Genomic DNA, 27,393 nt, shown 5'->3' with positions numbered 1-27,393 from the left:
GGCTAAATTGAACGACTAAACTAAGAGTTGTGGAGAAGTTTAATCACAACTGATTTGCAGAGATGATGAGTGGCTACCGGTGGGACCAATGAGGGACATCTCAGATCATCCGCTTCGCCATTAATCATTGCGAGATATTGTGAGATAATTGTCCACCTCAAACCTGGGAGAGAGTATCAGCTCCTTGGTTTCGGAATGTTTGAACATTCTGTAATAATAATCCAAGGGGTGAAACTGGGTTACCATGGTGACAGCATACAGCGTCACAAGGTTGCCAAGGCAGTGTCTTTTTTATGGTTATGGTTATGGTTATGGATTTAGCAGACGCCTTTGTCCAAAGCGAACGCCTTTGTCCAAAGCGACGTGTGTATTTTTAACGTGTGTTTGTCTTTTATTTCCCCTCCTAACCAGAGCCGTAGAGATTATTTCTGCGGCTCTGCTGCTAATAAAGAGATAGTGATCCTAAGGAGATTGCTAACATGCCATACACACCATACTCCAACAGTGTATGAAAGTAATCATATTTTATACTATGTAGACTATGTAGCCTAGGTAGGTACTACTAGGATACTGTTTTTTAGAATTGATTTAGATTAAGTGTTATTTGGTATAATTTGTATTTTAGTATATTTAGTATATTCTTTATCTTCCACTATCCTTATTGCTTAGTTGTGTTTATGTTATATACTTTTAATTACTTTTTCTGCTGTTAATGAATGTGTGTGTGTGTTGTCGGGATCAATAAAGTATCTATCTATCTAACTATCTATCTATCTACTTCATATGGTCTTAACTTGGAACAACTCAAGACTGTTCCACAAAGATCAACTGAAATGACGTATTACAACCCACTGTGGCACCAGCAAAGAATATAATTGTTTGTATTAATTACAGGAACTTATCATCTTCATGCATCTGGAGGTTACCTAACATTAACATAACAGGTTAATAACAGCGTTCAAAAGACCTGGCCAAGAATGCCAGCAGTACATATAGGCTAGTTTAAGATGCAACATAAAATCACAACAGAGAAATAGACACCTCACAATGCATTGTAGTGTGAATGGTGTGAGTAAATATGGTGAACTATATTATATAACTTGGTCACTGTTGATGTTAAAGGGACACCAGGCAAGCCTGATGCTTTTTCTCTACGAAACTCCCCCTAGCGTTTGTACGTGTCGATACGTGTGCGAGCCCTCACTCAGTCTAAAGCTCTTTTCCTTTTCTTTGCATCTTCCGTCAAGGGTTTTTCGCTTCTTCTTCACCGGCTCTGCCATTATACACACGTTTGCAACAATCGCTAGCGTTTCGTTAGACTGCCTCTGTGCTGTGGATGCAGAATGTAAACTGACTCTTCTCGCGATGTCTGAGACTTTGAGAGACTGAAGATCGGCGGGTACAATACACTGAACTTGCAAGCGGGATATTCTTCCTACAGGCAATAGGGGCGGGTGTGAGAGTCTTCATTCGCCCTGTAATGAGTCATTTAACCATATAACGACTTACGAAGATGATTAATTAACACGAAAACGTTGCCTGTGGGGTGTACTACGAATCTCGATTAGTGGGTTAGTGAGGTATGTTGCGCTCAAAGCCAGGCTATGCTGTGACGTGAAAGTGGATCTGTTTTAGCGTCGCTATATCACTATGGTATCTTATGCTGTCAACCAAACCTGGTCGGGAGGAGGTTATGTGCTAAGTTATAGCTCAAATCGTGTAATCTACCGCACACTGACCAATCAATTGTCTTAAAAATGAAGTTATCTCACATGTAGGATTCTGTCATATATCTTACAGGTGGAGCTCCGCCACTCCTAAGTCAGCTGATGTCGTTGACATTTGTCCATTGGGAGCTTGCTATGGCTAGCTTTTGCCCTAGCTGGGCATCGGACATCCTTCCATCTATCCGTGAGCGGTGCAGCACTTCACTGTCTGGTCGAGGGGATCTCTCGGGACAGCTGGACCTAGGCTACTCTGCGAAAGATCTGCCGTGGCCGCCGAGCTGTTGCTGACCTGCGAGCTGCCATGCCAACTGCAGACTAACTGGGCCTCTGACATCCTTCCATCCATCCGTGAACAGTGCACTTCACTGTCTGGTCGAGTGGATCTCTCGGGACAGCCGGACCTAGGCTCTACTCTGCGAAAGATCTACCTTGCCCGCCGAGCTGTTGCTGACCTGCGAGCTGCCTTGCCAACTGCAAACTAACGTTAACGGTGAAGACCTGCATTCTCACAGAGCAACAAAGTCGCTGTTAAGTCCACCGAATTGCGGATCTACACGATCGCTCAGTACTTTGGACTGTGCTTCCATCATCTCCAGACTGCAGTCTAGCAGGCCTAGCTTCTAACGTTAACGTTATCTCCAGAATGCCAGTGAATTCACTGGGTTGGTCAGTTGCTAAAGAACTTTGTTGGCATTGCATCGGTTGTAAAGACACAGCTCTGTGCGCAGTTTTCACGGATCATCATTGCCCTTGGACATTTTCAGCTGGTTTGGAAATTGGACTAATTTTAACATCACTTTTTCCCCTTTTAAAATATATTTTCTTTTTTTTATTTGTTTATTTGTTTTGTTGTCTGTCTTGTATGTCTTGGTGTCACGGGTACGCTGGCGACTACGCCGCTCCGTCCCGCATTTTTTGTATTTGTTATTTTTTAAATGTATTTGTCTTGTCTTGATGTCATGGGTACTCTGGCGACTATGCCGCTCCATCCGGCATCTTTTGTCTTGTTGTTATGTGTCTTGTTTGTGGAGCGCTTTGGATTGCACTATGTGCATGTTAAATGCACTTTAAAAATAAATCTGACTTGACTTGACTTGACTACTAACATTTTGGATCTCGAATGCGCTTTAATAGTGCTGTACGTGCAAATATCCCACTATGGAATGGCATACCATACAACAACTGATGACAATTGATTTATTTGATGTTATAGGTTAGACACAAAAAATGACCGCAGTGTAGATTAAGCTATAGCTCATGAATGCGGAAGTAATTGTTTTAAAATAGAGGCGGTCTTGTGCGTCTCCACGTTTCACGATTGGCCAACGTCATCCCAACACCGTGAACACGCACAGATCTGAGCTGAAGGCCTAGTTTGACAAATATATCACATAACTGCAATCGTAGTATCACTTAACGTATACCCCTGAGTCAAGGCTTTGTCAAGCCTCGATATGTCTACATAGCCTAGATATGTCTAACGTGCTTCGTAGTATACCCCACTGGTGTCCCTTTAACTGTTGACTGTGGTTACCTGAGGTAATCTACGGCAGGATGTGTGCTGTGCTTTGCCTCCTTTATGTTGACATGCAATGAAACACTGCCCTCTTCAGTAAGATCCTCACACTACACCAACAGAGCAGAGAGAGTGGGGAAATGAGAAGCTGGCTTACATGACAAATAATGAATGCATAGTTTGCAACAGCTTTCATCTGATGTGATGTAAACTCTGTCTGCTACGTAGGATCTTTCTAAATCCACCAATTCTATTAAAGGACAATTCCGGTGATTTTTCACATAGATCTCTGTTTGGTCACCGAGTAGCCTACTGTCAGTGAGTGAGTGTGTGTGTGTGTGTGTGTGGGGGGGGGTCGCGTTCATTTTCATGCCCCCAGAGTAAGGTGACCAGATTTCTGAGACAAAATCTGGGGACATTTTCAGTTCAGAAGCGTAAATACCTCCAAAACGTGTAATGTTTTATTTGTAAACTTACAGTAAAACAGGGACACTGCCCTTACCATTCATAAAGCAGTTTATCTTACCACTAGTTCTCCTAAAATTCAAAGGCAGTGATGAACAAAGAGTTTCCTTCTCTGATCACAAAGTAGCTGAGATCAAGTACATTGATAACTTTGAAAATCAGCTTTAATGAACAAGTGTCTACGGAAACCCGTGAAAGGTCATGGTGGGAATTCACTGTACTTAGAGCAAAGTTTTTGCACTCCCTCGGAATAACTTTTGGATTCTCTTGCCATGCTTTTGCGTTCCCTCGTAATAACTTTTTGCGTTCCCTCGCAATAAAGTTAGTGTTCCCTCACAATACCGCCTATTTCATTAACCTAGCCTACAAGCAAATCAACTTGGCTAGCCTACTTTATGGAAAATACTTTGACGTTCCCTTTGATTTGGATCTACTCCAAACATGAATGGGTTTTCCTTAGCCTGTGCTAAAGTTTTGCAAAAATTGTGATAAATGGAAGCTCTGGCTGTCTTGACCCTGTGTGTGTAGGATGCGCAACTTTATGTTTGGTCAGTGTTTTCTTTCCTTTTTTTATTCCAATTTTGGGTCTGTCAGTCACAGGGAAAACCGGGGACATTTCCGGGGACAGGTCACCAAAACCGGGTCTGGTCACCCTACCTCAGAGTGTCCCTGTCATTTTTTTTTTTTACAGACAGTACTCGATGACCTCGAGAAACAGAGAAAAATCGCTGGAATTCTCCATTATGTAATGTGGGCTGTTTATTGGAATACCAGATTAGACAAATGTCAGATTGTTACTTGTGCATGATTAAATGTGAGTGAATCTGGACTCATGAATACTATGCAAGGTATGCAGGTGAATAACATTGACAGTGCTGGCCTATCAGAGCCATGTGCCATCTATGATACAGTATTGCCATCTAGTGGAAATTCATCACAATTGCATGAGATCTATCAAGAAATTAAAGAAATGCCAGACATGATAAGCCAATAATTGAACAGACATTCCTCATATTGGTGGTCCATTTTTTCCCATACATGTTTATCTTCAACCAACCAGATAGCACATTTTTCGGTGAAGTAGTAATACAAAATAATGATTGACATGCAGACATTCTTCATATTGATTTGTGCATGCATGACTCAAGTGACACTGTAAGCCAGTTTCATTCTTCCTAACAACCATGTCTGTAGTCAGACCAAGACTACTTTTAAAATCTAAAATTCTCAGATGTATATATAAATATCATGATAAATGGCTAAACACACACACACACACACACACACACACACACACACACAACATATCACAAAACATCACAATAAAATTCAGTGTTATCAACCAAGTCTATGTGTCTGTTAGGCCTATGTCATTCGGCCACTGTTACATCTTCCCATAGATTGTTGCACTAACTTTTAGTGATCATTTTCCTATTAGCAAGACAAGGCAAGTATGACCCAGTAACTGGGCTGCACCAGAGCCATATAAAGGTAGAGTTGCAACAACTCCGTTGACGCTAATGTTCCATTTTTTCCAACAATGGTAGCTCATGGAAGCCTCAAATAGTTCCCGGAAGTTAACAATTAATAATAGCAGCAGTGCAGTTACAGCAGTATAGACTGTTTGTAGCCAACTTTTACACGTTTACACAATAATTACACTGTGTTATAAATATTGTATATCAATGCATTTATTGGCTGTCAATTACCCAAAATTGTGGCTCTGTCTCTCATTGAACAGTAGCCTATTTAATGCATTCTAATCCATTGTCCACCCACCTCTTATTTTACCACTACATCCCTGGCGCAAATGTACGTTTCCTCTCCTAAACGAGGGCAATTGGACATTTTATGGTGAATATTAGATTGGTGAGAACACTAAATATACTAAATCACATGCAAGAATGTTTCAGTCATTCTATCGTAGGTCTTGGTGTTTTTTTTTAGATATTATGAAATAAGTAAGCTATACGTTTTTCACTTTCTTAAGTGGGCTATAGTTCTTATTAGCAGTGTATGCCAAACCATGAAACATTAAGCCGCGTCCAAAAACGACAATATCTTCTGATATTGATCGATCATGCATATGGCAAAGAAAGACATGAGATCGTTGGTCTTGGAATTTTGAAAATGCATTGCACTTAGACCTCAGATTACTTGCAGTACCCCGGCATTGCCACAAGGAAATGATTGTACATCAAGTTTGAACCTGACGTGGAGATAAGCACTTTTCCATGTCAAAGACGTTTTTTATAAATCTGAGCGTTGGCATGGATCTGAGCGTACGCACAAATCTGTGCGTAAGAACGCTTTATAAATGAGGCCCCTGGGATGGACCCGCTGTGTCTTCATCCATTGTTTCGTCCATGGTTTTGTGTCTTATCTAAATCTGACCATGGAGTTGACTTTGGCGGAAAGCTAAAGGTGATTGCTGATAGGTTGTCCCAATCAGTGGCGCCTGCACAATCCAATCATGTTGGAGAGGTAAACAACAAATTGAGGGTTTCCGAGAATTTTCTTTTTTCCTTTTTTTTTAGAAGAAGTAATGAAGTAAACACATACTTAGGTAGTGAAGTTATTATTGCATCCTCAGTGTCCACTTAGATCCACAGGAAGTATTAGGACAACAAGTAATTTTAAATATAAAAAATAAATATTGTTTTTTTCTTTTTTCTTTTACAGTCATCAATTTTGTTCAATGATTCCTGGGTTGCTGAAATAACACAGAACATGAAACTTGGTGGCCACTCCCCCACCATGCTGGGCTAAATAACTAGCCCTACCTGAACCATTGCACGCAAGAAGACAAAAAGTTGTGTACGCGCTCGGGTAGGGTAAAGTTTTCAACTAGCAATATTCACGCCTCGGATAAACCTCTTCGGCTACGATACTGCCACTGCGCAAAGAGACTAGAGAAGACAGGTAGGCTATTCATACCTCACTGTTCGGAAGGTCATAACAGATCATTTTTTCACCCGACCGTTGCATGATGGGATGCTGAAATGCAGTCGCACAAGTAGGCGGAGACTGAGTATGATCAGGGGAGTAAGGGCCGAGGTTAAGGTGGGGGTGGGGCGAGTATGACGGGCAGTGTTGGGCAAGTTACTTCAAAATCGTAATGTACTATGCATTACTTATTACTGTCATTTTAAAGTAATTTGTTACATTATAATATTACTGTCTCTGAATTGTAAGACATTACTTTTAAGTTACTTTCACCAAAATATCTAGAAATATGGATTTGCCATTCTAAATGCAGTTTATTACGCTCAATGCAGCTCATTGCTCTTCCAATGGAGGGAGATGTGGTATAGCATAATGACTGAGCTAGGCTTAAGGCTAACAACATACAGTAAGAATGCAATAGGCGCAGTGCTCATGATGCAAAACAAGGAACAATCAGTCAAAATTTTGTTAAAAACCGACAAAAGGTCAAAGTCTGGTAAATTGTGATATAAATACTGTAACTTTAAGGCCTAGGCCTGCTCAATAGAGAGCCTATTGTAAATCAAAGCTTAATAAAGACATGTCAAGATGGTGGCCTACTGGCCATTTCGGTGCCCTAAGTGAGTGGCTTTGAGTGAGTGACATTTAAATGGTAACTCAAACACCTAAAGTAAAATAAAAGGCCTATTATACAGACCATTACTGTGTGTTTTTAACATTAATTTCTGAAGAAATGCTGTTTTCTTATAAATGGTGCACCGTCACTTTAAGAGCAATGCCCTTTTGCCAGCTCTTGTTTACAAGCCTTGTTTGTTGAGTTACATTGATAGCACAATAATAACAATAATATGCACAATGTTAAGTTGTTTTAAGCAGCCTTCATTGCTTTGGAAAGTATGCAATGACATGTTGCTTCACATTTCATTTTGCAAATAAAAGTGAATTATGAGCCTGGGGCCTCATTTATAAAGCGTTCTTACGCACAGATTTGATCTTAGATCGTGCGTACGCTCAAATCCATGCCAACGATCAGATTTATAAAAACCGTCTTTGACGTGGAAAAGTGCTTATCTCCACGTCAGGTTCAAACTTGACGTACGACCACGATTGTGGTAATGCCGGGGTACTGCAAGTAATCTGAGGTCTAAGTGCGATGCATTTTCAGAATTCCAATGTTAAAAGTGAATAAACTTTTTTGAGAGGTGGATAAACTCTAATAAGAGGTGGGTAGGCCTAAACTCTATTTCTGAAATTTCAGGTGGATAAACTGCGTTTATTCGCGTTTAGCCTCCACTACATCCTTATTTGCGCTCATAGGCCTATTCCCAGCTTCGTAACAGAAAGGTAATATTTGACTGTAAGCTATACAATGTAGGCTATAGATATTTTATATCATATATAGCCTACACAACCAGGAACGGAAGTTATCCTCTGAAAGCAAGAAATGTAGTGTTGCGTAGTGCAGAGCGCGCACCTGTTTGCTTTTTTTGACTGGCAGTGCCCAAGATCAGATGACAATACGTGAGTTGAATAATGTAGGATAAAATATAAAGGTAAGCCTAAAGCAAACAATAAAGGACAATGTTTAAGCCATTGGACATTATTGAAAGAAAATGATAGCAAAGATATGCAGAATGAATGAAAAATGAACGGCGAACTAGGCTACTTTTTCAGCAAAAACATAGCCTACCCTAAAAGAAACGTTAAGCCTACATGACATATAACGCTTATAATTTAGTCCTCTGTTTTGTAGGCTAAATCAGCATATTACCCTGGGTCATGTTGGAAACGTACAGTAGCCTACTGTACCATAACGTACAGGATTATATAGGCCTAGAGGTCTTTCCTTCATAAGCTAGCCCTGCTGGCATTTCAACATTAATTCAACGGTGAATAAACGTTATAAACGTTTAAAAAAAAACCTTATAACGGGTGAATCAACGTTGAATTATGTGTTGGATTTGCAAATTGAATCAACGTTGATATCGCAACATTATTTCAACATCCGCCATTTCAACATTGGTGCTGATTTCCTTGATTTCTTATTTTACAACCATTTGTCAACATTTTACAATTAGCATTAAAACAGTGTTTCAACATTGACACAACAACTGACATTATTTCACCTATAATTCAACATTGATTTTCTTGACCTTTTTACAACCAACGTTGTTTCAATGTTTGTCTACATACCCTTTTACAACCATTTAGCATTAAACATTGTTTCAACATTGTTTCAACATTGACGCAACAACTGACGTTATTTCCCCTATATTTCAACGTTGAAGGTCGGTCGTGTGCCGGCTGGGAGGCCTACCCATTTTTTTTCTACAAAGTAGGCCTAAACATACGAAATGTTGATTATTCACATTACTGCAAGCAAAAGGAATGAAAGCGAGCAGAGGACAATGGACATGGATGCATACGATCTCTTTCCAGAAAAACATAATTAGTTAAGCTATTCGAACTGAAGCATGATGGCATAGGCTAGGCCTATACAATGTTTTCAATATATAATTTTACATAAGCTACAATTTTTAGGCCATTGATTTCATTAAAACATATGCTAATGATATTGATGAGGGGGTGTTACAAGGCGGAGACCTAAAACCATCCGTCTGCGCAGAAGTTTACGTTAATTTGTGATTTATAATGGGCACATCTGGAAGGGTGGCGTACGCACGTTTTTTTGTGCGTACGTTCGTTTTCTCTGAATCACACGTACGATCATTTCAGAAATTATCTCAAATCAAATGAAGGATGGTTTCTACGCAACCATTTTATAAATGAGGCCCCTGATCATACTCAGTCTCCGCCTACTTGTGCGACTGCATTTCAGCATCCCAGCATGCAACGGTCGGGTGAAAAAATGATCTGTCATATGCTGTAGTAATTGCTGTATTTTGATGTCATCTTGTGGTGCCCACTGCTCTACAACAGCACTTGGGTTGTACTTGTACATGGTTTAGCATAGCATAGGATGGATGATATTCTTTAGATAGTTGAGCTCACCAGCTTTGTGATGACTGTTGCCCACACCCGGTCCCAGAACACATTCCCATCTCCAGTCATCTCTGCGCAGTGGCAGTATCGTAGCCTATGAGGTTTATCTGAGGCGCGATTATTGCTAGTTGAAAACTTTACCCAATACCCCGCCTTGACGACTTGAAATATAGTCGGTAATGGCAATTTTTGGTGGTCTCCAAGGAGACTGTTTGGCTGTTGAAAGAAGCGTAAATCAGTGTTCTTGTCAGGTTCAGCACTTTGTGGGCTGTGCGACTTTGGTGACCTTCCGAACAGTGACGTAGAAATAGCCTACCTGGTCGTCAACTCTCCGGCGCTTTTTGGGCAGGTCAGAGCAGCAAATTTAGTCTCGGTTCTATTTGGCAATGTACCAGCTGAAGGGAGATATGCATCTAAATATTTTCCCTTTACTCTGGATGTAGTATAGCAAGCAAGTATTGTGTAGTGGCCCGTCATACTCGCCCCACCCCCACCTTAACCTCGGCCCTTACTCCCCTGATCATACTCAGTCTCCGCCTACTTGTGCGACTGCATTTCAGCATCCCAGCATGCAACGGTCGGGTGAAAAAATGATCTGTCATATGCTGTAGTAATTGCTGTATTTTGATGTCATCTTGTGGTGCCCACTGCTCTACAACAGCAATTGGATTGTACTTGTACTACAGCATATAACAGATCATTTTTTCACCCGACCGTTGCATGCTGGACCGTTGCATGCCTCGGATAAACCTCATAGGCTACGATACTGCCACTGCGCAGAGATGACTGGAGATGGGAATGTGTTCTGGGACCGGGTGTGGGCAACAGTCATCACAAAGCTGGTGAGCTCAACTATCTAAAGAATATCATCCATCCTATGTTATGCTAAACCATGTACAAGAACAATCCAATTGCTGTTGTAGAGCAGTGGGCACCACAAGATGACATCAAAATACAGCAATTACTACAGCATATGACAGATCATTTTTTCACCCGACCGTTGCATGCTGGGATGCTGAAATGCAGTCGCACAAGTAGGCGGAGACTGAGTATGATCAGGGGAGTAAGGGCCGAGGTTAAGGTGGGGGTGGGGCGAGTATGACGGGCCACTACACAATACTTGCTTGCTATACTACATCCAGAGTAAAGGGAAAACATTTAGATGCAAATTTCCCTTCAGCTGGTACATTGCCAAATAGAACCGAGACGAAATTTGCTGCTCTGACCTGCCCAAAAAGCGCCGGAGAGTTGACGACCAGGTAGGCTATTCCTACCTCACTGTTCGGAAGGTCACCAAAGTCGCACAGCCCACAAAGCGCTGAACCCGACAAGAACACTGATTTACGCTTCTTTCAACAACCAAACAGTCTCCTTGAAGACCACCAAAAATTGCCATTGCCGACTATATTTCAAGTCGTCAAGGCGGGGTATTGGGTAAAGTTTTCAACCAGCAATAATCGCGCCTCGGATAAACCTCATAGGCTACGATACTGCCACTGCGCAGAGATGACTGGAGATGGGAATGTGTTCTGGGACAGGATGTGGGCAACAGTCATCACAAAGCTGGTGAGTTCAACTATCTAAAGAATATCATACATCCTATGCTATGCTAAACCATGTACAAGTACAATCCAATTGCTGTTGTAGAGCAGTGGGCACCACAAGATGACATCAAAATACAGCAATTACTACAGCATGTGACAGATCATTTTTTCACCCGACCGTTGGATGCTGGGATGCTGAAATGCAGTCGCACAAGTAGGCGGAGACTGAGTATGATCAGGGGAGTAAGGGCCGAGGTTAAGGTGGGGGTGGGGCGAGTATGACGGGCCACTACACAATACTTGCTTGCTATACTACATCCAGAGTAAAGGGAAAATATTTAGATGCAAATTTCCCTTCAGCTGGTACATTGCCAAATAGAACCGAGACGAAATTTGCTGCTCTGACCTGCCCAAAAAGCGCCGGAGAGTTGACGACCAGGTAGGCTATTCCTACCTCACTGTTCGGAAGGTCACCAAAGTCGCACAGCCCACAAAGCGCTGAACCCGACAAGAACACTGATATACGCTTCTTTCAACAACCAAACAGTCTCCTTGGAGATCACCAAAAATTGCCATTGCCGACTATATTTCAAGTCGTCAAGGCGGGGTATTGGGTAAAGTTTTCAACTAGCAATAATCGCGCCTCGGATAAACCTCATAGGCTACGATACTGCCACTGCGCAGAGATGACTGGAGATGGGAATGTGTTCTGGGACCGGGTGTGGGCAACAGTCATCACAAAGCTGGTGAGCTCAACTATCTAAAGAATATCATCCATCCTATGCTATGCTAAACCATGTACAAGTACAACCCAAGTGCTGTTGTAGAGCAGTGGGCACCACAAGATGACATCAAAATACAACAATTACTACAGCATATGACAGATCATTTTTTCACCCGACCGTTGCATGCTGGGATGCTGAAATGCAGTCGCACAAGTAGGCGGAGACTGAGTATGATCAGGGGAGTAAGGGCCAAGGTTAAGGTGGGGGTGGGGCGAGTATGACGAGCAACTACACAATACTTGCTTGCTATACTACATCCAGAGTAAAGGGAAAATATTTAGATGCATATCTCCTTTCAGCTGGTACATTGCCAAATACAACAGAGACGAAATTTGCTGCTCTGATCTGCCCAAAAAGCACCGGAGAGTTGACGACCAGGTAGGCTATTACTACCTAACTGTTCGGAAGGTCACCAAAGTCACAGAGCCCACAAAGCGCTGAACCCGACAAGAACACTGATTTACGCTTCTTTTAACAGCCAAACAGTCTCCTTGGAGAACACCAGAAATTGCCATTGCCGACTATATTTCAAGTCGTCAAGGTGGGGTATTGGGTAAAGTTTTCAACTAGCAATAATTGCGCCTCGGATAAACCTCATAGGCTACGATACTGCCACTGCGCAGAGATGACTGGAGATGGGAATGTGTTCTGGGACCGGGTGTGGGCAACAGTCATCACAAAGCTGGTGAGCTCAACTATCTAAAGAATATCATCCATCCTATGCTATGCTAAACCATGTACAAGTACAACCCAAGTGCTGTTGTAGAGCAGTGGGCACCACAAGATGACATCAAAATACAACAATTACTACAGCATATGACAGATCATTTTTTCACCCGACCGTTGCATGCTGGGATGCTGAAATGCAGTCGCACAAGTAGGCGGAGACTGAGTATGATCAGGGGAGTAAGGGCCAAGGTTAAGGTGGGGGTGGGGCGAGTATGACGAGCAACTACACAATACTTGCTTGCTATACTACATCCAGAGTAAAGGGAAAATATTTAGATGCATATCTCCTTTCAGCTGGTACATTGCCAAATACAACAGAGACGAAATTTGCTGCTCTGACCTGCCCAAAAAGCACCGGAGAGTTGACGACCAGGTAGGCTATTACTACATAACTGTTCGGAAGGTCACCAAAGTCACAGAGCCCACAAAGCGCTGAACCCGACAAGAACACTGATTTACGCTTCTTTTAACAGCCAAACAGTCTCCTTGGAGACCACCAGAAATTGCCATTGCCGACTATATTTCAAGTCGTCAAGGCGGGGTATTGGGTAAAGTTTTCAACTAGCAATAATTGCGCCTCGGATAAACCTCATAGGCTACGATACTGCCACTGCGCAGAGATGACTGGAGATGGGAATGTGTTCTGGGACCGGGTGTGGGCAACAGTCATCACAAAGCTGGTGAGCTCAACTATCTAAAGAATATCATCCATCCTATGCTATGCTAAACCATGTACAAGTACAATCCAATTGCTGTTGTAGAGCAGTGGGCACCACAAGATGACATCAAAATACAGCAATTACTACAGCAAATGACAGATCATTTTTTCACCCGACCGTTGCATGCTGGGATGCTGAAATGCAGTCGCACAAGTAGGCGGAGACTGAGTATGATCAGGGGAGTAAGGGCCGAGGTTAAGGTGGGGGTGGGGCGAGTATGACGGGCCACTACACAATACTTGCTTGCTATACTACATCCAGAGTAAAGGGAAAATATTTAGATGCAAATTTCCCTTCAGCTGGTACATTGCCAAATAGAACCGAGACGAAATTTGCTGCTCTGACCTGCCCAAAAAGCGCGGGAGAGTTGACGACCAGGTAGGCTATTCCTACCTCACTGTTCGGAAGGTCACCAAAGTCGCACAGCCCACAAAGCGCTGATCCCGACAAGAACACTGATTTACGCTTCTTTCAACAACCAAACAGTCTCCTTGGAGACCACCAAAAATTGCCATTGCCGACTATATTACAAGTCGTCAAGGCGGGGTATTGGGTAAAGTTTTCAACTAGCAATAATCGCGCCTCGGATAAACCTCATAGGCTACGATACTGCCACTGCGCAGAGATGACTGGAGATGGGAATGTGTTCTGGGACCGGGTGTGGGCAACAGTCATCACAAAGCTGGTGAGCTCAACTATCTAAAGAATATCATCCATCCTATGCTATGCTAAACCATGTACAAGTACAATCCAAGTGCTGTTGTAGAGCAGCGGGCACCACAAGATGACATCAAAATACAGCAATTACTACAGCATATGACAGATCATTTTTTCACCCGACCGTTGCATGCTGGGATGCTGAAATGCAGTCGCACAAGTAGGCGGAGACTGAGTATGATCAGGGGAGTAAGGGCCGAGGTTAAGGTGGGGGTGGGGCGAGTATGACGGGCCACTACACAATACTTGCTTGCTATACTACATCCAGAGTAAAGGGAAAATATTTAGATGCAAATTTCCCTTCAGCTGGAACATTGCCAAATAGAACCGAGACGAAATTTGCTGCTCTGACCTGCCCAAAAAGCGCGGGAGAGTTGACGACCAGGTAGGCTATTCCTACCTCACTGTTCGGAAGGTCACCAAAGTCGCACAGCCCACAAAGCGCTGAACCCGTCAAGAACACTGATTTACGCTTCTTTCAACAACCAAACAGTCTCCTTGGAGACCACCAAAAATTGCCATTGCCGACTATATTACAAGTCGTCAAGGCGGGGTATTGGGTAAAGTTTTCAACTAGCAATAATCGCGCCTCGGATAAACCTCATAGGCTACGATACTGCCACTGCGCAGAGATGACTGGAGACGGGAATGTGTTCTGGGCCCGGGTGTGGGCAACAGTCATCACAAAGCTGGTGAGCTCAACTATCTAAAGAATATCATCCATCCTATGCTATGCTAAACCATGTACAAGTACAACCCAAGTGCTGTTGTAGAGCAGTGGGCACCACAAGATGACATCAAAATACAGCAATTACTACAGCATATGACAGATCATTTTTTCACCCGACCGTTGCATGCTGGGATGCTGAAATGCAGTCGCACAAGTAGGCGGAGACTGGGTATGATCAGGGGAGTAAGGGCCGAGGTTAAGGTGGGGGTGGGGCGAGTATGACGGGCCACTACACAATACTTGCTTGCTATACTACATCCAGAGTAAAGGGAAAATATTTAGATGCAAATTTCCCTTCAGCTGGTACATTGCCAAATAGAACCGAGACGAAATTTGCTGCTCTGACCTGCCCAAAAAGCGCCGGAGAGTTGACGACCAGGTAGGCTATTCCTACCTCACTGTTCGGAAGGTCACCAAAGTCGCACAGCCCACAAAGCGCTGAACCCGACAAGAACACTGATTTACGCTTCTTTCAACAACCAAACAGTCTCCTTGAAGACCACCAAAAATTGCCATTGCCGACTATATTTCAAGTCGTCAAGGCGGGGTATTGGGTAAAGTTTTCAACTAGCAATAATCGCGCCTCGGATAAACCTCATAGGCTACGATACTGCCACTGCGCAGAGATGACTGGAGATGGGAATGTGTTCTGGGACAGGATGTGGGCAACAGTCATCACAAAGCTGGTGAGTTCAACTATCTAAAGAATATCATACATCCTATGCTATGCTAAACCATGTACAAGTACAATCCAATTGCTGTTGTAGAGCAGTGGGCACCACAAGATGACATCAAAATACAGCAATTACTACAGCATGTGACAGATCATTTTTTCACCCGACCGTTGGATGCTGGGATGCTGAAATGCAGTCGCACAAGTAGGCGGAGACTGAGTATGATCAGGGGAGTAAGGGCCGAGGTTAAGGTGGGGGTGGGGCGAGTATGACGGGCCACTACACAATACTTGCTTGCTATACTACATCCAGAGTAAAGGGAAAATATTTAGATGCAAATTTCCCTTCAGCTGGTACATTGCCAAATAGAACCGAGACGAAATTTGCTGCTCTGACCTGCCCAAAAAGCGCCGGAGAGTTGACGACCAGGTAGGCTATTCCTACCTCACTGTTCGGAAGGTCACCAAAGTCGCACAGCCCACAAAGCGCTGAACCCGACAAGAACACTGATTTACGCTTCTTTCAACAACCAAACAGTCTCCTTGGAGACCACCAAAAATTGCCATTGCCGACTATATTTCAAGTCGTCAAGGCGGGGTATTGGGTAAAGTTTTCAACTAGCAATAATCGCGCCTCGGATAAACCTCATAGGCTACGATACTGCCACTGCGCAGAGATGACTGGAGATGGGAATGTGTTCTGGGACCGGGTGTGGGCAACAGTCATCACAAAGCTGGTGAGCTCAACTATCTAAAGAATATCATCCATCCTATGCTATGCTAAACCATGTACAAGTACAACCCAAGTGCTGTTGTAGAGCAGTGGGCACCACAAGATGACATCAAAATACAACAATTACTACAGCATATGACAGATCATTTTTTCACCCGACCGTTGCATGCTGGGATGCTGAAATGCAGTCGCACAAGTAGGCGGAGACTGAGTATGATCAGGGGAGTAAGGGCCAAGGTTAAGGTGGGGGTGGGGCGAGTATGACGAGCAACTACACAATACTTGCTTGCTATACTACATCCAGAGTAAAGGGAAAATATTTAGATGCATATCTCCTTTCAGCTGGTACATTGCCAAATACAACAGAGACGAAATTTGCTGCTCTGACCTGCCCAAAAAGCACCGGAGAGTTGACGACCAGGTAGGCTATTACTACCTAACTGTTCGGAAGGTCACCAAAGTCACAGAGCCCACAAAGCGCTGAACCCGACAAGAACACTGATTTACGCTTCTTTTAACAGCCAAACAGTCTCCTTGGAGACCACCAGAAATTGCCATTGCCGACTATATTTCAAGTCGTCAAGGCGGGGTATTGGGTAAAGTTTTCAACTAGCAATAATTGCGCCTCGGATAAACCTCATAGGCTACGATACTGCCACTGCGCAGAGATGACTGGAGATGGGAATGTGTTCTGGGACCGGGTGTGGGCAACAGTCATCACAAAGCTGGTGAGCTCAACTATCTAAAGAATATCATCCATCCTATGCTATGCTAAACCATGTACAAGTACAACCCAAGTGCTGTTGTAGAGCAGTGGGCACCACAAGATGACATCAAAATACAACAATTACTACAGCATATGACAGATCATTTTTTCACCCGACCGTTGCATGCTGGGATGCTGAAATGCAGTCGCACAAGTAGGCGGAGACTGAGTATGATCAGGGGAGTAAGGGCCAAGGTTAAGGTGGGGGTGGGGCGAGTATGACGAGCAACTACACAATACTTGCTTGCTATACTACATCCAGAGTAAAGGGAAAATATTTAGATGCATATCTCCTTTCAGCTGGTACATTGCCAAATACAACAGAGACGAAATTTGCTGCTCTGACCTGCCCAAAAAGCACCGGAGAGTTGACGACCAGGTAGGCTATTACTACCTAACTGTTCGGAAGGTCACCAAAGTCACAGAGCCCACAAAGCGCTGAACCCGACAAGAACACTGATTTACGCTTCTTTTAACAGCCAAACAGTCTCCTTGGAGACCACCAGAAATTGCCATTGCCGACTATATTTCAAGTCGTCAAGGCGGGGTATTGGGTAAAGTTTTCAACTAGCAATAATTGCGCCTCGGATAAACCTCATAGGCTACGATACTGCCACTGCGCAGAGATGACTGGAGATGGGAATGTGTTCTGGGACCGGGTGTGGGCAACAGTCATCACAAAGCTGGTGAGCTCAACTATCTAAAGAATATCATCCATCCTATGCTATGCTAAACCATGTACAAGTACAATCCAAGTGCTGTTGTAGAGCAGCGGGCACCACAAGATGACATCAAAATACAGCAATTACTACAGCATATGACAGATCATTTTTTCACCCGACCGTTGCATGCTGGGATGCTGAAATGCAGTCGCACAAGTAGGCGGAGACTGAGTATGATCAGGGGAGTAAGGGCCGAGGTTAAGGTGGGGGTGGGGCGAGTATGACGGGCCACTACACAATACTTGCTTGCTATACTACATCCAGAGTAAAGGGAAAATATTTAGATGCATATCTCCCTTCAGCTGGTACATTGCCAAATAGAACCGAGACGAAATTTGCTGCTCTGACCTGCCCAAAAAGCGCGGGAGAGTTGACGACCAGGTAGGCTATTCCTACCTCACTGTTCGGAAGGTCACCAAAGTCGCACAGCCCACAAAGCGCTGAACCCGACAAGAACACTGATTTACGCTTCTTTCAACAACCAAACAGTCTCCTTGGAGACCACCAAAAATTGCCATTGCCGACTATATTACAAGTCGTCAAGGCGGGGTATTGGGTAAAGTTTTCAACTAGCAATAATCGCGCCTCGGATAAACCTCATAGGCTACGATACTGCCACTGCGCAGAGATGACTGGAGATGGGAATGTGTTCTGGGACCGGGTGTGGGCAACAGTCATCACAAAGCTGGTGAGCTCAACTATCTAAAGAATATCATCCATCCTATGCTATGCTAAACCATGTACAAGTACAATCCAAGTGCTGTTGTAGAGCAGCGGGCACCACAAGATGACATCAAAATACAGCAATTACTACAGCATATGACAGATCATTTTTTCACCCGACCGTTGCATGCTGGGATGCTGAAATGTAGTCGCACAAGTAGGCGGAGACTGAGTATGATCAGGGGAGTAAGGGCCGAGGTTAAGGTGGGGGTGGGGCGAGTATGACGGGCAACTACACAATACTTGCTTGCTATACTACATCCAGAGTAAAGGGAAAATATTTAGATGCATATTTCCCTTCAGCTGGTACATTGCCAAATAGAACCGAGACGAAATTTGCTGCTCTGACCTGCCCAAAAAGCGCCGGAGAGTTGACGACCAGGTAGGCTATTCCTACCTCACTGTTCAGAAGGTCACCAAAGTCGCACAGCCCACAAAGCGCTGAACCCGACAAGAACACTGATTTACGCTTCTTTCAACAACCAAACAGTCTCCTTGGAGACCACCAAAAATTGCCATTGCCGACTATATTACAAGTCGTCAAGGCGGGGTATTGGGTAAAGTTTTCAACTAGCAATAATCGCGCCTCGGATAAACCTCATAGGCTACGATACTGCCACTGCGCAGAGATGACTGGAGATGGGAATGTGTTCTGGGACCGGGTGTGGGCAACAGTCATCACAAAGCTGGTGAGCTCAACTATCTAAAGAATATCATCCATCCTATGCTATGCTAAACCATGTACAAGTACAATCCAAGTGCTGTTGTAGAGCAGCGGGCACCACAAGATGACATCAAAATACAGCAATTACTACAGCATATGACAGATCATTTTTTCACCCGACCGTTGCATGCTGGGATGCTGAAATGCAGTCGCACAAGTAGGCGGAGACTGAGTATGATCAGGGGAGTAAGGGCCGAGGTTAAGGTGGGGGTGGGGCGAGTATGATGGGCCACTACACAATACTTGCTTGCTATACTACATCCAGAGTAAAGGGAAAATATTTAGATGCATATTTCCCTTCAGCTGGTAAATTGCCAAATAGAACCGAGACGAAATTTGCTGCTCTGACCTGCCCAAAAAGCGCCGGAGAGTTGACGACCAGGTAGGCTATTCCTACCTCACTGTTCGGAAGGTCACCAAAGTCGCACAGCCCACAAAGCGCTGAACCCGACAAGAACACTGATTTACGCTTCTTTTAACAGTCAAACAGTCTCCTTGGAGACCACCAGAAATTGCCATTGCCGACTATATTTCAAGTCGTCAAGGCGGGGTATTGGGTAAAGTTTTCAACTAGCAATAATTGCGCCTCGGATAAACCTCATAGGCTACGATACTGCCACTGCGCAGAGATGACTGGAGATGGGAATGTGTTCTGGGACCGGGTGTGGGCAACAGTCATCACAAAGCTGGTGAGCTCAACTATCTAAAGAATATCATCCATCCTATGCTATGCTAAACCATGTACAAGTACAATCCAAGTGCTGTTGTAGAGCAGCGGGCACCACAAGATGACATCAAAATACAGCAATTACTACAGCATATGACAGATCATTTTTTCACCCGACCGTTGCATGCTGGGATGCTGAAATGCAGTCGCACAAGTAGGCGGAGACTGAGTATGATCAGGGGAGTAAGGGCCAAGGTTAAGGTGGGGGTGGGGCGAGTATGACGAGCAACTACACAATACTTGCTTGCTATACTACATCCAGAGTAAAGGGAAAATATTTAGATGCATATCTCCTTTCAGCTGGTACATTGCCAAATACAACAGAGACGAAATTTGCTGCTCTGACCTGCCCAAAAAGCACCGGAGAGTTGACGACCAGGTAGGCTATTACTACCTAACTGTTCGGAAGGTCACCAAAGTCACAGAGCCCACAAAGTGCTGAACCCGACAAGAACACTGATTTACGCTTCTTTTAACAGCCAAACAGTCTCCTTGGAGACCACCAGAAATTGCCATTGCCGACTATATTTCAAGTCGTCAAGGCGGGGTATTGGGTAAAGTTTTCAACTAGCAATAATTGCGCCTCGGATAAACCTCATAGGCTACGATACTGCCACTGCGCAGAGATGACTGGAGATGGGAATGTGTTCTGGGACCGGGTGTGGGCAACAGTCATCACAAAGCTGGTGAGCTCAACTATCTAAAGAATATCATCCATCCTATGCTATGCTAAACCATGTACAAGTACAATCCAAGTGCTGTTGTAGAGCAGCGGGCACCACAAGATGACATCAAAATACAGCAATTACTACAGCATATGACAGATCATTTTTTCACCCGACCGTTGCATGCTGGGATGCTGAAATGCAGTCGCACAAGTAGGCGGAGACTGAGTATGATCAGGGGAGTAAGGGCCGAGGTTAAGGTGGGGGTGGGGCGAGTATGACGGGCCACTACACAATACTTGCTTGCTATACTACATCCAGAGTAAAGGGAAAATATTTAGATGCATATCTCCCTTCAGCTGGTACATTGCCAAATAGAACCGAGACGAAATTTGCTGCTCTGACCTGCCCAAAAAGCGCGGGAGAGTTGACGACCAGGTAGGCTATTCCTACCTCACTGTTCGGAAGGTCACCAAAGTCGCACAGCCCACAAAGCGCTGAACCCGTCAAGAACACTGATTTACGCTTCTTTCAACAACCAAACAGTCTCCTTGGAGACCACCAAAAATTGCCATTGCCGACTATATTACAAGTCGTCAAGGCGGGGTATTGGGTAAAGTTTTCAACTAGCAATAATCGCGCCTCGGATAAACCTCATAGGCTACGATACTGCCACTGCGCAGAGATGACTGGAGATGGGAATGTGTTCTGGGACCGGGTGTGGGCAACAGTCATCACAAAGCTGGTGAGCTCAACTATCTAAAGAATATCATCCATCCTATGCTATGCTAAACCATGTACAAGTACAATCCAAGTGCTGTTGTAGAGCAGCGGGCACCACAAGATGACATCAAAATACAGCAATTACTACAGCATATGACAGATCATTTTTTCACCCGACCGTTGCATGCTGGGATGCTGAAATGTAGTCGCACAAGTAGGCGGAGACTGAGTATGATCAGGGGAGTAAGGGCCGAGGTTAAGGTGGGGGTGGGGCGAGTATGACGGGCAACTACACAATACTTGCTTGCTATACTACATCCAGAGTAAAGGGAAAATATTTAGATGCATATTTCCCTTCAGCTGGTACATTGCCAAATAGAACCGAGACGAAATTTGCTGCTCTGACCTGCCCAAAAAGCGCCGGAGAGTTGACGACCAGGTAGGCTATTCCTACCTCACTGTTCAGAAGGTCACCAAAGTCGCACAGCCCACAAAGCGCTGAACCCGACAAGAACACTGATTTACGCTTCTTTCAACAACCAAACAGTCTCCTTGGAGACCACCAAAAATTGCCATTGCCGACTATATTACAAGTCGTCAAGGCGGGGTATTGGGTAAAGTTTTCAACTAGCAATAATCGCGCCTCGGATAAACCTCATAGGCTACGATACTGCCACTGCGCAGAGATGACTGGAGATGGGAATGTGTTCTGGGACCGGGTGTGGGCAACAGTCATCACAAAGCTGGTGAGCTCAACTATCTAAAGAATATCATCCATCCTATGCTATGCTAAACCATGTACAAGTACAATCCAAGTGCTGTTGTAGAGCAGCGGGCACCACAAGATGACATCAAAATACAGCAATTACTACAGCATATGACAGATCATTTTTTCACCCGACCGTTGCATGCTGGGATGCTGAAATGCAGTCGCACAAGTAGGCGGAGACTGAGTATGATCAGGGGAGTAAGGGCCGAGGTTAAGGTGGGGGTGGGGCGAGTATGACGGGCCACTACACAATACTTGCTTGCTATACTACATCCAGAGTAAAGGGAAAATATTTAGATGCAAATTTCCCTTCAGCTGGAACATTGCCAAATAGAACCGAGACGAAATTTGCTGCTCTGACCTGCCCAAAAAGCGCGGGAGAGTTGACGACCAGGTAGGCTATTCCTACCTCACTGTTCGGAAGGTCACCAAAGTCGCACAGCCCACAAAGCGCTGAACCCGTCAAGAACACTGATTTACGCTTCTTTCAACAACCAAACAGTCTCCTTGGAGACCACCAAAAATTGCCATTGCCGACTATATTACAAGTCGTCAAGGCGGGGTATTGGGTAAAGTTTTCAACTAGCAATAATCGCGCCTCGGATAAACCTCATAGGCTACGATACTGCCACTGCGCAGAGATGACTGGAGATGGGAATGTGTTCTGGGACCGGGTGTGGGCAACAGTCATCACAAAGCTGGTGAGCTCAACTATCTAAAGAATATCATCCATCCTATGCTATGCTAAACCATGTACAAGTACAATCCAAGTGCTGTTGTAGAGCAGCGGGCACCACAAGATGACATCAAAATACAGCAATTACTACAGCATATGACAGATCATTTTTTCACCCGACCGTTGCATGCTGGGATGCTGAAATGCAGTCGCACAAGTAGGCGGAGACTGAGTATGATCAGGGGAGTAAGGGCCGAGGTTAAGGTGGGGGTGGGGCGAGTATGACGGGCCACTACACAATACTTGCTTGCTATACTACATCCAGAGTAAAGGGAAAATATTTAGATGCATATTTCCCTTCAGCTGGTAAATTGCCAAATAGAACCGAGACGAAATTTGCTGCTCTGACCTGCCCAAAAAGCGCCGGAGAGTTGACGACCAGGTAGGCTATTCCTACCTCACTGTTCGGAAGGTCACCAAAGTCGCACAGCCCACAAAGCGCTGAACCCGACAAGAACACTGATTTACGCTTCTTTTAACAGCCAAACAGTCTCCTTGGAGACCACCAGAAATTGCCATTGCCGACTATATTTCAAGTCGTCAAGGCGGGGTATTGGGTAAAGTTTTCAACTAGCAATAATTGCGCCTCGGATAAACCTCATAGGCTACGATACTGCCACTGCGCAGAGATGACTGGAGATGGGAATGTGTTCTGGGACCGGGTGTGGGCAACAGTCATCACAAAGCTGGTGAGCTCAACTATCTAAAGAATATCATCCATCCTATGCTATGCTAAACCATGTACAAGTACAATCCAAGTGCTGTTGTAGAGCAGCGGGCACCACAAGATGACATCAAAATACAGCAATTACTACAGCATATGACAGATCATTTTTTCACCCGACCGTTGCATGCTGGGATGCTGAAATGCAGTCGCACAAGTAGGCGGAGACTGAGTATGATCAGGGGAGTAAGGGCCGAGGTTAAGGTGGGGGTGGGGCGAGTATGACGGGCCACTACACAATACTTGCTTGCTATACTACATCCAGAGTAAAGGGAAAATATTTAGATGCAAATTTCCCTTCAGCTGGAACATTGCCAAATAGAACCGAGACGAAATTTGCTGCTCTGACCTGCCCAAAAAGCGCGGGAGAGTTGACGACCAGGTAGGCTATTCCTACCTCACTGTTCGGAAGGTCACCAAAGTCGCACAGCCCACAAAGCGCTGAACCCGTCAAGAACACTGATTTACGCTTCTTTCAACAACCAAACAGTCTCCTTGGAGACCACCAAAAATTGCCATTGCCGACTATATTACAAGTCGTCAAGGCGGGGTATTGGGTAAAGTTTTCAACTAGCAATAATCGCGCCTCGGATAAACCTCATAGGCTACGATACTGCCACTGCGCAGAGATGACTGGAGATGGGAATGTGTTCTGGGACCGGGTGTGGGCAACAGTCATCACAAAGCTGGTGAGCTCAACTATCTAAAGAATATCATCCATCCTATGCTATGCTAAACCATGTACAAGTACAATCCAAGTGCTGTTGTAGAGCAGCGGGCACCACAAGATGACATCAAAATACAGCAATTACTACAGCATATGACAGATCATTTTTTCACCCGACCGTTGCATGCTGGGATGCTGAAATGTAGTCGCACAAGTAGGCGGAGACTGAGTATGATCAGGGGAGTAAGGGCCGAGGTTAAGGTGGGGGTGGGGCGAGTATGACGGGCAACTACACAATACTTGCTTGCTATACTACATCCAGAGTAAAGGGAAAATATTTAGATGCATATTTCCCTTCAGCTGGTACATTGCCAAATAGAACCGAGACGAAATTTGCTGCTCTGACCTGCCCAAAAAGCGCCGGAGAGTTGACGACCAGGTAGGCTATTCCTACCTCACTGTTCAAAAGGTCACCAAAGTCGCACAGCCCACAAAGCGCTGAACCCGACAAGAACACTGATTTACGCTTCTTTCAACAACCAAACAGTCTCCTTGGAGACCACCAAAAATTGCCATTGCCGACTATATTACAAGTCGTCAAGGCGGGGTATTGGGTAAAGTTTTCAACTAGCAATAATCGCGCCTCGGATAAACCTCATAGGCTACGATACTGCCACTGCGCAGAGATGACTGGAGATGGGAATGTGTTCTGGGACCGGGTGTGGGCAACAGTCATCACAAAGCTGGTGAGCTCAACTATCTAAAGAATATCATCCATCCTATGCTATGCTAAACCATGTACAAGTACAATCCAAGTGCTGTTGTAGAGCAGCGGGCACCACAAGATGACATCAAAATACAGCAATTACTACAGCATATGACAGATCATTTTTTCACCCGACCGTTGCATGCTGGGATGCTGAAATGCAGTCGCACAAGTAGGCGGAGACTGAGTATGATCAGGGGAGTAAGGGCCGAGGTTAAGGTGGGGGTGGGGCGAGTATGACGGGCCACTACACAATACTTGCTTGCTATACTACATCCAGAGTAAAGGGAAAATATTTAGATGCATATTTCCCTTCAGCTGGTAAATTGCCAAATAGAACCGAGACGAAATTTGCTGCTCTGACCTGCCCAAAAAGCGCCGGAGAGTTGACGACCAGGTAGGCTATTCCTACCTCACTGTTCGGAAGGTCACCAAAGTCGCACAGCCCACAAAGCACTGAACCCGACAAGAACACTGATTTACGCTTCTTTCAACAACCAAACAGTCTCCTTGGAGACCACCAAAAATTGCCATTGCCGACTATATTTCAAGTCGTCAAGGCGGGGTATTGGGTAAAGTTTTCAACTAGCAATAATCGCGCCTCGGATAAACCTCATAGGCTACGATACTGCCACTGCGCAGAGATGACTGGAGACGGGAATGTGTTCTGGGACCGGGTGTGGGCAACAGTCATCACAAAGCTGGTGAGCTCAACTATCTAAAGAATATCATCCATCCTATGCTATGCTAAACCATGTACAAGTACAATCCAAGTGCCGTTGTAGAGCAGCGGGCACCACAAGATGACATCAAAATACAGCAATTACTACAGCATATGACAGATCATTTTTTCACCCGACCGTTGCATGCTGGGATGCTGAAATGCAGTCGCACAAGTAGGCGGAGACTGAGTATGATCAGGGGAGTAAGGGCCGAGGTTAAGGTGGGGGTGGGGCGAGTATGACGGGCCACTACACAATACTTGCTTGCTATACTACATCCAGAGTAAAGGGAAAATATTTAGATGCATATTTCCCTTCAGCTGGTACATTGCCAAATAGAACCGAGACGAAATTTGCTGCTCTGACCTGCCCAAAAAGCGCCGGAGAGTTGACGACCAGGTAGGCTATTCCTACCTCACTGTTCAGAAGGTCACCAAAGTCGCACAGCCCACAAAGCGCTGAACCCGACAAGAACACTGATTTACGCTTCTTTCAACAACCAAACAGTCTCCTTGGAGACCACCAAAAATTGCCATTGCCGACTATATTACAAGTCGTCAAGGCGGGGTATTGGGTAAAGTTTTCAACTAGCAATAATCGCGCCTCGGATAAACCTCATAGGCTACGATACTGCCACTGCGCAGAGATGACTGGAGATGGGAATGTGTTCTGGGACCGGGTGTGGGCAACAGTCATCACAAAGCTGGTGAGCTCAACTATCTAAAGAATATCATCCATCCTATGCTATGCTAAACCATGTACAAGTACAATCCAAGTGCTGTTGTAGAGCAGCGGGCACCACAAGATGACATCAAAATACAGCAATTACTACAGCATATGACAGATCATTTTTTCACCCGACCGTTGCATGCTGGGATGCTGAAATGCAGTCGCACAAGTAGGCGGAGACTGAGTATGATCGATCAGGGGAGTAAGGGCCGAGGTTAAGGTGGGGGTGGGGCGAGTATGATGGGCCACTACACAATACTTGCTTGCTATACTACATCCAGAGTAAAGGGAAAATATTTAGATGCATATTTCCCTTCAGCTGGTAAATTGCCAAATAGAACCGAGACGAAATTTGCTGCTCTGACCTGCCCAAAAAGCGCCGGAGAGTTGACGACCAGGTAGGCTATTCCTACCTCACTGTTCGGAAGGTCACCAAAGTCGCACAGCCCACAAAGCGCTGAACCCGACAAGAACACTGATTTACGCTTCTTTTAACAGCCAAACAGTCTCCTTGGAGACCACCAGAAATTGCCATTGCCGACTATATTTCAAGTCGTCAAGGCGGGGTATTGGGTAAAGTTTTCAACTAGCAATAATTGCGCCTCGGATAAACCTCATAGGCTACGATACTGCCACTGCGCAGAGATGACTGGAGATGGGAATGTGTTCTGGGACCGGGTGTGGGCAACAGTCATCACAAAGCTGGTGAGCTCAACTATCTAAAGAATATCATCCATCCTATGCTATGCTAAACCATGTACAAGTACAATCCAAGTGCTGTTGTAGAGCAGCGGGCACCACAAGATGACATCAAAATACAGCAATTACTACAGCATATGACAGATCATTTTTTCACCCGACCGTTGCATGCTGGGATGCTGAAATGCAGTCGCACAAGTAGGCGGAGACTGAGTATGATCAGGGGAGTAAGGGCCGAGGTTAA

At 44.7% G+C, this 27,393-nt stretch overlaps 24 non-coding genes and 1 pseudogene across 24 annotated transcripts; 1 reads left to right on the top strand and 24 right to left on the bottom strand.

The window, feature by feature from the left end:
• Window positions 1–6,498: 6,498 nt before the first annotated feature.
• LOC143137156 (U4 spliceosomal RNA) lies at window positions 6,499–6,616 on the bottom strand (annotated as a pseudogene).
• Window positions 6,617–9,724: 3,108 nt separating this feature from the next.
• LOC143137134 (U4 spliceosomal RNA) lies at window positions 9,725–9,865 on the top strand. The gene has a single exon (XR_012989707.1). It is a non-coding gene; the product is annotated as a U4 spliceosomal RNA (small nuclear RNA).
• A 1,159-nt stretch (window positions 9,866–11,024) lies between these two features.
• On the bottom strand, window positions 11,025–11,165 carry LOC143137125 (U4 spliceosomal RNA). Its single transcript, XR_012989699.1, has one exon. It is a non-coding gene; the product is annotated as a U4 spliceosomal RNA (small nuclear RNA).
• A 583-nt stretch (window positions 11,166–11,748) lies between these two features.
• LOC143137016 (U4 spliceosomal RNA) lies at window positions 11,749–11,889 on the bottom strand. The gene has a single exon (XR_012989595.1). It is a non-coding gene; the product is annotated as a U4 spliceosomal RNA (small nuclear RNA).
• A 583-nt stretch (window positions 11,890–12,472) lies between these two features.
• LOC143137154 (U4 spliceosomal RNA) lies at window positions 12,473–12,613 on the bottom strand. The gene has a single exon (XR_012989727.1). It is a non-coding gene; the product is annotated as a U4 spliceosomal RNA (small nuclear RNA).
• Window positions 12,614–13,196: 583 nt separating this feature from the next.
• On the bottom strand, window positions 13,197–13,337 carry LOC143137148 (U4 spliceosomal RNA). Its single transcript, XR_012989721.1, has one exon. It is a non-coding gene; the product is annotated as a U4 spliceosomal RNA (small nuclear RNA).
• Window positions 13,338–13,920: 583 nt separating this feature from the next.
• On the bottom strand, window positions 13,921–14,061 carry LOC143137014 (U4 spliceosomal RNA). Its single transcript, XR_012989594.1, has one exon. It is a non-coding gene; the product is annotated as a U4 spliceosomal RNA (small nuclear RNA).
• Window positions 14,062–14,644: 583 nt separating this feature from the next.
• On the bottom strand, window positions 14,645–14,785 carry LOC143137013 (U4 spliceosomal RNA). The gene has a single exon (XR_012989593.1). It is a non-coding gene; the product is annotated as a U4 spliceosomal RNA (small nuclear RNA).
• A 583-nt stretch (window positions 14,786–15,368) lies between these two features.
• On the bottom strand, window positions 15,369–15,509 carry LOC143137103 (U4 spliceosomal RNA). Its single transcript, XR_012989678.1, has one exon. It is a non-coding gene; the product is annotated as a U4 spliceosomal RNA (small nuclear RNA).
• A 583-nt stretch (window positions 15,510–16,092) lies between these two features.
• Window positions 16,093–16,233, bottom strand: LOC143137075 (U4 spliceosomal RNA). The gene has a single exon (XR_012989652.1). It is a non-coding gene; the product is annotated as a U4 spliceosomal RNA (small nuclear RNA).
• Window positions 16,234–16,816: 583 nt separating this feature from the next.
• Window positions 16,817–16,957, bottom strand: LOC143137147 (U4 spliceosomal RNA). The gene has a single exon (XR_012989720.1). It is a non-coding gene; the product is annotated as a U4 spliceosomal RNA (small nuclear RNA).
• Window positions 16,958–17,540: 583 nt separating this feature from the next.
• Window positions 17,541–17,681, bottom strand: LOC143137146 (U4 spliceosomal RNA). The gene has a single exon (XR_012989719.1). It is a non-coding gene; the product is annotated as a U4 spliceosomal RNA (small nuclear RNA).
• Window positions 17,682–18,264: 583 nt separating this feature from the next.
• LOC143137012 (U4 spliceosomal RNA) lies at window positions 18,265–18,405 on the bottom strand. Its single transcript, XR_012989592.1, has one exon. It is a non-coding gene; the product is annotated as a U4 spliceosomal RNA (small nuclear RNA).
• A 583-nt stretch (window positions 18,406–18,988) lies between these two features.
• LOC143137010 (U4 spliceosomal RNA) lies at window positions 18,989–19,129 on the bottom strand. The gene has a single exon (XR_012989590.1). It is a non-coding gene; the product is annotated as a U4 spliceosomal RNA (small nuclear RNA).
• A 583-nt stretch (window positions 19,130–19,712) lies between these two features.
• LOC143137145 (U4 spliceosomal RNA) lies at window positions 19,713–19,853 on the bottom strand. Its single transcript, XR_012989718.1, has one exon. It is a non-coding gene; the product is annotated as a U4 spliceosomal RNA (small nuclear RNA).
• Window positions 19,854–20,436: 583 nt separating this feature from the next.
• On the bottom strand, window positions 20,437–20,577 carry LOC143137144 (U4 spliceosomal RNA). Its single transcript, XR_012989717.1, has one exon. It is a non-coding gene; the product is annotated as a U4 spliceosomal RNA (small nuclear RNA).
• Window positions 20,578–21,160: 583 nt separating this feature from the next.
• Window positions 21,161–21,301, bottom strand: LOC143137009 (U4 spliceosomal RNA). The gene has a single exon (XR_012989589.1). It is a non-coding gene; the product is annotated as a U4 spliceosomal RNA (small nuclear RNA).
• Window positions 21,302–21,884: 583 nt separating this feature from the next.
• On the bottom strand, window positions 21,885–22,025 carry LOC143137008 (U4 spliceosomal RNA). Its single transcript, XR_012989588.1, has one exon. It is a non-coding gene; the product is annotated as a U4 spliceosomal RNA (small nuclear RNA).
• Window positions 22,026–22,608: 583 nt separating this feature from the next.
• LOC143137007 (U4 spliceosomal RNA) lies at window positions 22,609–22,749 on the bottom strand. Its single transcript, XR_012989587.1, has one exon. It is a non-coding gene; the product is annotated as a U4 spliceosomal RNA (small nuclear RNA).
• Window positions 22,750–23,332: 583 nt separating this feature from the next.
• LOC143137143 (U4 spliceosomal RNA) lies at window positions 23,333–23,473 on the bottom strand. Its single transcript, XR_012989716.1, has one exon. It is a non-coding gene; the product is annotated as a U4 spliceosomal RNA (small nuclear RNA).
• A 583-nt stretch (window positions 23,474–24,056) lies between these two features.
• On the bottom strand, window positions 24,057–24,197 carry LOC143137006 (U4 spliceosomal RNA). The gene has a single exon (XR_012989586.1). It is a non-coding gene; the product is annotated as a U4 spliceosomal RNA (small nuclear RNA).
• A 583-nt stretch (window positions 24,198–24,780) lies between these two features.
• LOC143137005 (U4 spliceosomal RNA) lies at window positions 24,781–24,921 on the bottom strand. Its single transcript, XR_012989585.1, has one exon. It is a non-coding gene; the product is annotated as a U4 spliceosomal RNA (small nuclear RNA).
• A 583-nt stretch (window positions 24,922–25,504) lies between these two features.
• LOC143137074 (U4 spliceosomal RNA) lies at window positions 25,505–25,645 on the bottom strand. Its single transcript, XR_012989651.1, has one exon. It is a non-coding gene; the product is annotated as a U4 spliceosomal RNA (small nuclear RNA).
• Window positions 25,646–26,228: 583 nt separating this feature from the next.
• LOC143137003 (U4 spliceosomal RNA) lies at window positions 26,229–26,369 on the bottom strand. The gene has a single exon (XR_012989584.1). It is a non-coding gene; the product is annotated as a U4 spliceosomal RNA (small nuclear RNA).
• Window positions 26,370–26,956: 587 nt separating this feature from the next.
• On the bottom strand, window positions 26,957–27,097 carry LOC143137142 (U4 spliceosomal RNA). Its single transcript, XR_012989715.1, has one exon. It is a non-coding gene; the product is annotated as a U4 spliceosomal RNA (small nuclear RNA).
• Between the last annotated feature and the right edge of the window lie 296 nt (window positions 27,098–27,393).

This window comes from Alosa pseudoharengus, unplaced genomic scaffold (assembly GCF_046254945.1).
Source record: "Alosa pseudoharengus isolate Yale_2024_CS ecotype anadromous, Long Island Sound unplaced genomic scaffold, YU_APseudo_1.1 YU_APseudo_1.1_scf_20, whole genome shotgun sequence".
Classification (NCBI taxonomy): Eukaryota; Metazoa; Chordata; class Actinopteri; order Clupeiformes; family Clupeidae; genus Alosa; species Alosa pseudoharengus.
This window is presented reverse-complemented; position numbering and strand designations above follow the sequence as displayed.